The sequence below is a fragment of the Mesoplodon densirostris genome, chromosome 1 (genome assembly GCF_025265405.1).
Source record: "Mesoplodon densirostris isolate mMesDen1 chromosome 1, mMesDen1 primary haplotype, whole genome shotgun sequence".
NCBI lineage: Eukaryota > Metazoa > Chordata > Mammalia > Artiodactyla > Ziphiidae > Mesoplodon > Mesoplodon densirostris.
In genome coordinates, this window is record NC_082661.1 from 214462562 (window position 1) to 214469909 (window position 7348).

General features: G+C 33.3%; 1 non-coding gene across 1 annotated transcript; it reads right to left on the reverse strand.

Annotated features, from left to right (window-relative positions):
- Positions 1–5087: 5087 nt before the first annotated feature.
- LOC132501253 (U6 spliceosomal RNA) lies at positions 5088–5194 on the reverse strand. The gene has a single exon (XR_009534206.1). It is a non-coding gene; the product is annotated as a U6 spliceosomal RNA (small nuclear RNA).
- Positions 5195–7348: the final 2154 nt, after the last annotated feature.

Consider the following 7348-nt stretch of genomic DNA (forward strand, 5'->3'; position numbering starts at 1 on the left):
TCACATATATTTTCCTAAAGAAAATAGGAAAGTACAAAGACCACAGTGCCAAGTTACTCTCTCTCAACCCCAAACAGTCTTTTTTACCAGAAGGGCTTTACATCTCTGCCCGATAGAAATTCTCCCTATGTCATATACTTCTTCCATAAAAATATTACTAATTGCTACTGATACCTTGTGGTAGTAATAGCTGAAAGGCTCTATGGAAAGAAACCAAATCATGAAAAAGGTTGAGAAGAAACTTGGGTTGTGGTAGAAAAAAGTATACTCTTCACATATTGGAGGCATATAAACTCTACTGAAGAGTAGAATATAAGAAGAGATATGAAAATATTGATTAAGGACAATACATTTGGAGACACACAGATGTAGAGGAAGTATTATAGAGGTTTTGATAAAGAAGCTAGACCCTTAGAAGTAATATGCAAAGACATACTTAAGTAAACTTTCTTAAACTGAGAGCAACTTGAACTTACAACCAGAAAAGAAGTATAATATTATACAAAACATTAGTGAAGAGAGAAAAACATCTTGAGAATAATGCTGAATAAAATGAAGGTTTAGGGGCCTCCCTGGTGGCGCAGTGGTTGAGAGTCCGCCTGCCGATGCAGGGGATACGGGTTCGTGCCCCGGTCTGGGAGGATCCCACATGCCGCGGAGCGGCTGGGCCCGTGAGCCATGGCCGCTGGGCCTGCGCATCCGGAGCCTGTGCTCCGCAACGGGAGAGGCCACAACAGTGAGAGGCCCGCATACCGCAAAAAGAAAAAAAAAAAAAAAAAAAAAAAAATGAAGGTTTAACTAGCGTACTAGCAGAAAAGTGAGTGGTTACCTACCCAAGTACAAAACTCAAGATAAGCTTCAGATTTTTCCACAATACAAAATGCCGTAACTATTAATAAAAATAACTAACTTGGATTGCCTCTGTTCGATGTGCCACACACTGAAGAAAGAACCTATGTGGATGATCTCATATAATCCCAATTAAAACCCTATGTGGTATGTACTATTAAAATCTCACGCAGGAGCAAGGAAATAAAGGTTTCAGAGGCTCCATGACTTGCCCTTGATCACACAGTGTGTACATGGCAGGGCTAGGATTGAAGTCCAGATCAGAGTCAATTACCAAATGAGGAATACATATATATAATTATAATACACACATAATTATATATATATAATTAAAAGATGGATTAAACAAATATATACTAAGCCTCATATGCCAGAAAGAATACGCTACATTTTCCAGTATAACATTGAAGAAGATTGAAATCTATACTAAGCAACAGAAACAATTTCATTAAATTTAAAAAGTAGAATATTTGGCCAATGTGGCTTTATTTCCACAATGCTAAAGACACAATATAAAAAGTAGCAATAAAAACTTACAGCAAATTACCCATTTGGAGTATGTTCTTTAAGAATTCACTTAAATTGTGTGAAGTGTTACAACCAATCTTGCCATGAACAGCAGATAGAATATGAATTCTTTTCTCAAGAGCCTTCTTAGCCCCCAAGCAAATATGCTTTTGGGAACCTTGGAGCACCAAGCCACTAGGCAAATTCACTTTTGCATAGATCTCTCTTAGATTCAAGTTGAGGCTCTCGTTATATTTTCTTCCTCTGAATTTTAAAAACTTGCCGAGTTTTGAAAATGTTGCTTAGCTAAGGCTAAGATTTTTGGGCATTCTGGTAAATTTCCTAGACCTACTTCCAGGGAATGATTCCATCATATCCAACAGTGTTGGTCTCTCCTGTGAGCCCCTAACACACATCCCAAGCCCTTAGGACAGCCCTTTTTCCAATTAGCAGTCCTTAAAGGACCAGAAATTTTGATCAGTCCAGTAGTGCTTCCTGGGGGAAGAGGGAGAAGAAGAAGAAAGGAAGTGGTGTTACCTTTATATAGAATTGCCAGCATTTTATTCTTGCAAGGTCACTAATAAAAATAATATTTACTATAATTTATATTTATCATAAACATCTGTTTAATAAAGTAGAAGAGACATAACACCAAAATAAGTTAAATATACTTAGCCTTGGGAAAAAAAATCTCTTTTTCTCATTTTGCTAAAAATTATTGAAATCTTTGTTATAAACCAGTGTTCTTGGATCAGAGTTTGAAAAATACTTATTTCTTTTATGGATTTAATGGGAAAAGAGACAGCTGCAAGTTCAATCTGAGATGCACCACAAAATTTATGGATGAAGTTAGAAACTACTACTGTATGTAGATGGAAATTACAAAATACCAACACAGAAGAGATACATGGAATAAAAGTTCTCTAGTAACTGGTCTTATATTTGGATATAGCTTAGATAGTTAAGTGTCTCACTGTGTAATGGAAAGTGGCCACTCTAAATTATATTCTACTTCAAATGGTATAACATTGTAAATTTAAACTTCATGAAACTACTTATACAAATAGAGGGGTACTGAGCTACATAGGTTGTGAAGTAGAAAAGTTATAGAACAAGAACAATTGTGTTTGTCCAGGATTGTTCTCATCAGAGCCAGTTGTGTCTAATCTGACACCGTGGACAGATGGTGAAGCAGGAATAATTCCCCATATTCCATTTAAAGAAGAATAAAAATATTCAAGTGTTTTGCTATGATTCCAAGCAATTTGAATCCCTTTTCAAGATACATTAAAAAACCAAAAGGTACTATATAAAATAAGAAAAGGTTTTCCTACATTAAAATTAATAAATTGCCCTTAGGAATCTGGTTAACCTCATATACTCACTCTGATAATCCGTGAGCGAACTGCTAAAATAAATTTTCCAGATATACAAAATCTACTATCAGAGTCAATCCTCCAGGCAGAGACACCTCAGGAGACCTAAGAGAAACATCTTAACACACTAAATTGTATTCTATTTCAAGAGTGTTTTTACCTGATTTTGCAAGAGATTGCGTTATTACTCGATATCATAAATCATGTTATCCCACTTACAGAATGAGTCAACGGACTTTTGCTCTTAGTCTTAAAATAGGTAAAAGAGAATAAGCATATTAAATTACTTTCAATCATTCATTTGACTAAAATATATGACATTTAACATTATAACTTTAATATTATGAAACAACTCTATTCAGGGTACAGGAATTAGTACATGTATATATGTACTAATTAGTACATATTAGTTTTTCCTAATAAGCTCACAGAACAGGTAAGGATGTGAATGCTTTTTGATGTTTATCACGTACTGATTCAAATGCAAAATGTAAAAGCTTTTTTTTTTTTGTCAAATAATAGACACCCCACTGAAGTATCAATTAGAACATGATTCTAAGTACCAATTGGCAGTTAATTTTTGATATTTACAGCCATCATAATTAAATCATTCTGGAACATAAAAGTTGATTGCATGTAAGAAAAACTAGTCAAATTACATAAATGTAGAAATTTTACAAACCTCAGTGAGGTGATATTAACCACTTTTATTTCAATAAAAATAAGGAAAGATTAAGGCTTTGATGCTTTATAAAAAGTGATATGAAGAAAATCTGCTTTACAAGTTTGTTTTGTTCAAAATTCAAATTCTTAGGTCTCCAAAGTGGTTTAATTTTTCATAATCACTAGAATACCTAGAAAAGTAGATTTCTGTGTAGACCAAGTTGACATAAATACTCAAACAAATTTCTTTTAGATTGAATTTTCATTCATATGGGATTCCAAATGTTTATATGCATGAGAACTTTCTGTCATAATATTCATTTTTTTATCTGATGTTTCACCTTCATTTGATTTGCATTAGATTTGTTGAAAAAGCTGAGCCAACATTTCCAACTGGGAAATGGAAAAGGTTAAATTTTTAGATAATCAGAAAGCTTTCTCTAGACAATTTAGTCAATAGCCACAATTTATGATGCAAACCTAAGGGTCTTTAGTTTTGCCTTGTTAATTCCACATTTACAGAATACACTTTCATGATTTCCTCCCACAAGACTATTGAAAGACATGGAACAGCAAACAAAGGAGTTTGTGTCCTTACCTCCAAATCGATTAAAATCCGAAGCTTGATTAAATGGTAACATTATCTATTCTTTGGGTTTAAAAACCCTCAACTGAATTCCAGTCCTCTTTCCACCCCATTCTCCATCACAGTCCAGGAAACCCAATGTGCTTTATTTAGTTTAGTAACTAAGAAAAGGCACAGTTCTGGGTGCAATGTTCAGAAATTACTCTGTGTGAAAGGACAGAAAAAACAAAAGCATGGACAGAAAAAGCAAGACAAGTTATGTGGGGTAGCTTTATATATTTTCTAATTAGATGACTTCCCAGACATCACAATGAACCTCAAACATCTAATCAATTTAAACCAATCATTCTTATATAATCTAATTATCAAGTTATAAAACTTACAATGTTATAATGATACCATAAAATAGAGATAAAGTATCACAATGATGGCTCTGATTTTGAATCCCATATTATTTTTGTTTCTTTAAAGGATTATTTCTTACACATACTTCTTTTTCTTAGTCATATGTAATATGTATATACATTTGATATATATAAACCTGAATTACAATTTTATTTTTCCTGTTTTTCAGAGTAAAATATGCTTTATTTGGCAATGTATCATGTTTCTAGCGTTAAGCTATATCTCCCTTTTCTTTAACATCATTTTCACAGGTCTCATTTTCCTTTTCAGTTTTGTCTCATTGATTTTATATCCTGCCCCCTTTTTAAATTATAATAAGCCATCTTTAAAATTATGAATTAATCATTCTAAAAATGAAACAGCTTTACTATAATTAAGGTGGGACCATGAAAAAATATACACTTAGTAGTCTTACTATTCCACAATAGCAGACATTTTAAAAATTATCTTTTCAGTGAAAATTTTAAATTTCCAACAAATTATTTTTCATATCTTTAAAAACTCATTTTTATAAAGCAAAATATACAGTATTTTTTGCTTTGGATATAAATAAAATGAAAATTTGAGTAATTATGTAACTTTTTTTTTTTTTTGGTTGTGCCAGGTCTTAGTTGCAGCAGGCAGTGTCCTTAGTTGCAGCTCACAGGCTCCCTAGTTGCAGCTCACTGGCTTCTTAGTTGTGGCATGCAAACTCCTAGTTGAAAAATATGGAACACTTCACAAATTTGCATGTCATCCTTGCGCAGGGGCCATGCTAATCTTCTCTGTATCGTTCCAATTTTAGTGTATGTGTTGCCAAAACGAGCACTGTGACTTTTTTGATATATTCTTTTAATCAGATACGTTTAGGTCATTATCAGTTTTTCTTTTCATTTACTGGCCAGATACTAATAATTATTCCTCTGAACTTGTATCAGTTCTAACAAGGATTCACTACCATTTTATATAACTCTGACTTTATTTCTTGTCATATCAAATTGACTATTTTGACCAAAATAGTCAACATGCTCAATTTAAAAAAAAAAAGTTTTACCTGTTCCAGTTGCTAATTTAACTGAGTTTATTCATTTTTATGGATGAATTTCCATACATTTTGACTATAGATTTCCCTTTGATTTCAATGTTCAATCCCACTCTAGTCACACAGAGATTCAAGGAGGCTTCTCTGAGTGACAAACAAAATTGTTTACCTATAAGTGGCTATCTTGTCCAAGTTCTAATTCCCACTATTACCCCTTTTTGTTTCTTACTTCTTCATCTCTCTCTGAGTAACTTCATGCCCTTTGACTTTAAACCCAGTTGTTCCATGCCTCTTGGGTCAGTCTGTTTTGGCTAAGAGAGTAAAGTTTCCCATTTAATGGACTTTAGCCCCAAAATATCCAAGAAAATCCCATATACTAATATCCATATTGATACACCAAGTATTTCCCTCAGGTGAGATCCTAGATTACTGAGATGAAAGTTGAATTTATAGCAGAAATGTTTATGTAGATAGTTTTAAATCTTTATAAATGTAATTCGGGTACTAAAATCCTCGTCTTTGGTCAAGAGAATGAATGTGTCACTTTTAGAGAATGGAGAAAGTGTCTGACGAATCAGACATTATTTCTCTGGTCATGTTTTCCCTTGTAGTTACCCTCTTCACTGCCCATCCTCAGCTATTGACCAGGAAGGAAAAGAGGAAGAAAGAACACGAAGGTAGTCTTGTACTCTGAATAGTAGCTTGCTATTGTATCTTACTTTTTTTTTCCAATTTCTTATTACTGAATATATGTTTAAGAATCACACAAATTATACTAAAAATTGCCTAGAAGACTGAATCTATCCTCCTGATACTCAAAATATTTGGAACATCTGTCTCCTTCACAAGCTTGAATTAAAACATAAAGCACTTTCTATTTACCTAGATTTAGAGGCAAAATGTTCATCAACTTCTTATTGACACCTAGGTTTTGCCCATTATTTGCAGCAAGCTGGGAAAAAGGGGGTCTTGCCTCATTCCTATAGTTCATCATACTTCCCTAAGTGTGTGTACAAGCACACATGCCCAAGTGCTCATCAGTCATTTGTTGTAATACTTTCCTAGTCTCCTGAGATGACACCCTCCTATTCTCTACCCAACCAAACCACCCTTTTCTCCAGATTCAACTTTATTTCTCCACTATTACAAATCTTTAGGCCACATCAACTAGACCAATCTGAACTCTTAATGCTAAAGCTCTGATCCTTTCTTTTGCTGATTAATCATGTACAGTCATGTTATACTTCACATTTCTTCATATTCAATTTTTATGTATCAATCATATTGCTATTTAGCTTTTTGTATGTTTGTCTTGAATTCACATGTATTTTGCAAGTTCCTTGGGAAAGCCCCATCTTAGAATCCCCAGGCAATAAGCGTTCAAAAGGTAATTACCATTGGTTCATACAATTTTTTCCTCTATTCACTAATATATTTAATTATATATTTTATTTGCCTTTAGAATTAATTTTTATTCACTAACCATAATTTTACATTTGTGAATCAAGATAGTTAAGCCACTGTACTGATCTTAGATTTTGGCTGTAAGATAAGGGAGAATTAAATTCTTGTTACTGATACATGTTGAAGGACTAATACTGATGAAATTTCATGAGCAGTAAATCATATGTACACCGTTTACACTTCTATAGTACTTTCATCAATACTGTTGAATTCCAGAATGCTTTCTCCATTTATTCAATGGTTAAAAGGTATGAACTACATCAGTATGTCAGACTAAAGCTGGAAGTCTAACAATATCAAAATAGAACTTTTGATTCAAACTGTATAGGACAGCTATGTAAAAACAGAATCCAAAAGTAAGAGTTTAAAAGAAACGTTTTAATGAAATCTTTCCTTGGGGGAAACCAGTGACCTATCTTTTCCAAGATGTTGCTTTGGATGACAATCAATACCTGTGTTGGGTATATGGGTGAAAAC